The 4,801-nt window shown below is 39.7% G+C and overlaps 1 pseudogene; it reads left to right on the top strand.

Moving 5' to 3' along the window:
- Positions 1–1,755: 1,755 nt before the first annotated feature.
- On the top strand, positions 1,756–3,752 carry LOC100476366 (annotated as a pseudogene).
- The last annotated feature ends 1,049 nt before the right edge of the window (positions 3,753–4,801 follow it).

The raw sequence follows: 4,801 nt of genomic DNA, 5'->3' as shown, positions 1-4,801 counted from the left end.
TGTATCTTCCCTGATTATATTCTGCTGGGTACCAGAGTTTCTCAAGTTATAGCCCGATGTTACCTATATTAAACTCACCCGGGGTACATGCTAAAGCTTAATTTCGGGCTCTACCTCTGACTTTCCAAATTAGAACTCCCGAGAGGCAAGACCCTAAGATCTACATTTTTAATTTGCTTCTTGGGTGACTTCTTTAAAATGTGAATATTTGAGAGCCAGTGTGGTTAGCAGGCAAGCCCCTGACTGTTAATGTGACAGTCACAGTGGAAAGACCATGGTAAGGGAAGTCAGATGACCTGGGTTTTAATCCCACCCTGCAAGTACCTAGTTCTGTGACTTTGGACAAGTCCCTTCACTTTTCTGGGCTGCATTATCACACCTGTCAAATGATGATGTTAGATCAGATGCCTACTCTAATATTTCTTAGATATTTTAAGTAGACCTTCACAAAACAGGACAGAGTTCTACAATAGTCTGCACTGATCAGTCAGCTTCTAAGACCTCTTTGTAGGGCCGGCCACCGCGTTTCAGGGAGACTTTCCATACGTGGAGCACGGTAAAGGCTGGCCAGTGCCACTGCCACGCAACACTGTGACCCGGCAGCAAGATCACATGGCTACTTGTTCCAGGGACTCTGTGGCTCTTGCAGGCACAACTGAAGGTAGGTGAGTGATGGCTGTCATTCCAAATGTGCCAGCGTTGAGGCACGGAGGTAATTTTTTGGTTTTTCTCTGGCCAGCAGCATATTTTCATGGAAAACAAGCAATATTTCCTGTTTGAGAAAGCAGGGGGATTTTAGAACTGACACCAACAGCTCCCTAATTTATTTCAGCAAAGAGGTAATCGTGTCCAGTCTCTGAAACTATTCCTGCAGATCCAAAAGAGTGCATTTCATTTGTGGCCCACACAACTGTATTGGCCTTTACAAGAGAAGCAATTATGCCCTCAGCGGCTGCTTTGTATTGGCAATTAACCAATCTGTGGGCAGAATCCGGTATCTGCATATGCAAATGCACGTTTAGCAGTGCACCCTAGAATGCAGGGACACATTTCATTTCACAGGCATATTTTGGGAGCCTGGTAGAATATGTGGTCTTTGTTTTAATCGGCAGTGGCTTGTCCAGTGTTTTCCATACCAACATGTTTACTAAATGACTGTTTGATCTTTTGGTCCCAAAATAAACAGCTAATGAATATTCATGCATATTGAATGCAGTCAGAGAAAAAGCCAAGAATAGAACATCAGAGTGCCTACTCCTACTCCCCATCTGTAACCATTAGGAAAACAGGACTACATTGCCACTAGCTAGGCATGGAGTCATTCATTCAACAAACAGCTATTAATTGCACATTATGTACAAGCCACTGAAAAAAACAATAGAGGCTTTTTTTTTTAATTTCAAGGGGGACAAATTACCTGAAAGTAGAAAATAATGATTTAAGAGTATTCATTCAACAAATATTTACTAAGTACATACTACACATGAGACCCTGATACATGCACTGAGGCATCAAGCTCTTAATTTTTTAAAAGTGATAAAAATCATTTCCCTTACAGAGTTTATGTTCAGTTTGAGGAAGACGAAGAACAAATGAGTATAAAATATACAGTATGACTGATGATGGCAAGTATCGTGCAAAAAATAAACAAGTGGAAAAGCGAATATGGGCGCTGTGAAAGGACACTAATTTAACCTGGGAAATGAGGAAAGTCTTACAAAGAGGATAAAATATGAATATAGATTCGATGGAGATATGGGAGTGAGCTACGGGGGTGTCAGTGGGAAGAGTATTCGAGACATAGGAAATTTTGAGCGCAGCGCGTTTGAAGAAGGTGAGCGCTCAGGAATTTAGGAGTATACAAGGGAGGCTAGTGTAAGCTCATGCAGAAGGAACAAGTTTGAAGAGAAAAGTTCAAGATAAAAGGATGTCGGATCATGTAAGGCTTATAGAAGATATAAAAGTCTTTGGCTTTGACTCTGAGTAAGATGGGAGGCAATCGAGGTTTGAGCAGAGAAATGATTCAACCCGGATTTTAAAATAATGTCATTAGCCTATGAGTTCAAAGTAGACTGTAATGGCAAGGACAGAAGAAGCAAGTCCAATGGGGTGGTGTGGACTATCATCAGGTTAAGGAATGATGAGGGTTGATCAGGTTAGAAATGGTGGAAATGATGAGAAGTATCTGAATTTGGGATACCTTGAATGCAGAGCTCATAAGATTTATTGAACCATCTAACGTTTCATTTTGAAATACAATACACATGCAGAAAAGTGCATCAAATAGAAATGTAAAATTTATTACCAATGCAATATAATGTAATATATGTAATATAAAGCAAACCCCATGTGTCCACCACCCAGGTTAAGAAATAAAATACTGACAGCACTCGAGCTGCTCCACTCAACAAGTCCGAAGAAAGACTGAATTAAGTAGAGTCATGGGAGATATAAAAGAGACCCAATCATCCTTACAGAAGTGAAAAGGACAGTATCTGAAATAAAAAAAAATTCACTAGGTAGGATGAACGGCAGAAGAGACAGTGCAGAATAAAAGATTAGTGAACTTTCCAAAATGGTGTCTTTAATGAAAAGCGATAGAACTACATTGTTAAGAAACATGACAGACATCTTCCAAGAGAAATAAAAGCTGTTCCTGAGGGCTCTGTCACTGCCAGGGGAAATATTCTCTTCACAGTAGAAAACACAGATTCAGAGTGGATTGAGACTGTTCTTGTTCAGTCCTGGTATCCAATCACAGTGGCTACAAATTCTAGAGAGCAGAAGAAAGTATTGGCCAAACATTTCTTAGAAAATTGCGATAACCTAGATGGTATACAAGTTATGTGGTTTTGGCTACAGGGGAGTCTCCCTCCAAGACACTGTTGGCTTGGAGTGCCTGCTCACTTGGTTGATGTCACAGGAACAGATACAGTAGCAGGAATTGCTCTAATTAAAAACATGGAACAAAAGATCCTGTCCCAGGCTATTCTGTTCCATTGGCAGAAAACAGTATCACAACAGCTTGAGGGAAAGACCATGACAAAGATGCTTTTGTATACAGAGTAACACAGTTTTCATTGGTGCCTGTATCTGTGGTCAGGGATAGCTGTACCGTTTCTAATATACGTGAGACAATAGGGGAGGAAGATCTAAGACATTCAGTGGTAGCAAACTGTACAGAGACACCACTAATAATTAGACCTGATTCTTGAAATCTTTTTAACGGTATATTAAAGATTTTAGATATTTCAGTAAGCAATGCCCTGTTACTGAGAATTCAAAGGACAACAAGCTGCTGTCATGTTATCTTAGAGTCAGTCAAGGGGATGGTATAGATAGACCTCACGTGAGATTGCAGAAGGTAGAAACCAAAACAAACAAACAAATAAAAACCAGAGTATTAAAATATTTCCTTTGGTCCTGGCGAAGCTCCACTCCAGAAATTAACAAGGTATCCCTTGAATTTTCCCTTCAGGCACTGCATGGCTTTGGGATTAATGTCTTCAAGGACTCAGGTGCTCTTCCCAACAATAGGCCCAGAAAGGGCTGATTATCTTTACATGGGACACGACAGAAAAATTTGCTGCACTTGAGAAAAAGATACCTTGAAGAATTTGGTCATGGTCTTCTCTGTACTGTCTTCAAGAGTGGGAAGTTGGCAAGGAGCTATTCACATATGATGAAGAAAAAATGCAAAATTAAAGAATGAGCCAGAAATGGCATCCCACGAGGCCTTGCTTTATGACTAGATATGTGAGCACACGTGTGTGTATGGGCCTGTGCGCAAGCAGGCATCCGTGGGTGTATCTAATACATCAAGTTTATTGTACAGATGTATTTCTTTATGTTCTATGATACCTTACAGCCATGTTATTTGTTGGTTTATGAACATACTGCCCTTTCCATTTTTCCCCCCAGAGTTTAGGTAATCTCTAATTAGAAAATATATTTAATCATGTAAAAGATTAATGTTGAAGAAAGCTTTTTAGGGCCCTATGCCAACAGATAGTAACTCAATCTGGTACTGATCTCACAAATAACAGAACTGAGAAACTTTTATATAGAACTGGAGATCACATGAAACAGATTTGAATAAAATTACCATGATTGCTTTATGTTTATATTTAACTTGTATTTTTATACAAACAAGATTGTGTAAGATACATTTAAAGCTTTAGTGATTTAAGAGTCTTTCCTACTCTTCATGATTTTTGAGTGCAGACTTCTAAAAAAATATTTGAAAACAAATTACATTGCCTTTTTTTCCCATTAATCATTACATAAAGTATGGCCTTAACAAAGTGGCTTGTGTCATTAAATGGTTTGAAAATTATGTTAGAACAAACCCTGGAGAAAATCGGGTTGTAAACCTACAGCATGTGGGAAATGCTGGGTAAGGAATTAGTAGGAAAACTCACTAAGTCCTAGTGATGTAGCATGTTGTTATACTCTAGCTGGTGAGAATGCTTCATAAAAACGTCTTCATTCTCTCTGAGGAGGTGCCCGTGGTCTAGTGGAGCCAGCTCCCACTGGCTCCCCAGGACGGACTGTGTGCCTCTCTTCCCAGCACCACTTGCAGTGACATCGATACTGGCTTGAAATCAGTCATGATGGGAGGATGACACCATGCAAAATGGAAAATGCCACTGATGAGGGCTTTTTTTTTTTTTCTTTTCAAAAATCAGTTATTAAGCATTTGCCCATAAAACATTCAGAGAATTATGAGTCCACACACTGTGCATTGTGGGTATTGAGATGAAAGACACCCTAGATACAGTTCCTGGGGAGACGGAATCTG

Source organism: Ailuropoda melanoleuca, chromosome 3 (assembly GCF_002007445.2).
Source record: "Ailuropoda melanoleuca isolate Jingjing chromosome 3, ASM200744v2, whole genome shotgun sequence".
In the NCBI taxonomy this organism is placed as follows: Eukaryota; Metazoa; Chordata; class Mammalia; order Carnivora; family Ursidae; genus Ailuropoda; species Ailuropoda melanoleuca.
The sequence above is the reverse complement of the archived record's forward strand: the minus strand, read 5'-3'. Positions and strand labels throughout refer to the sequence as shown.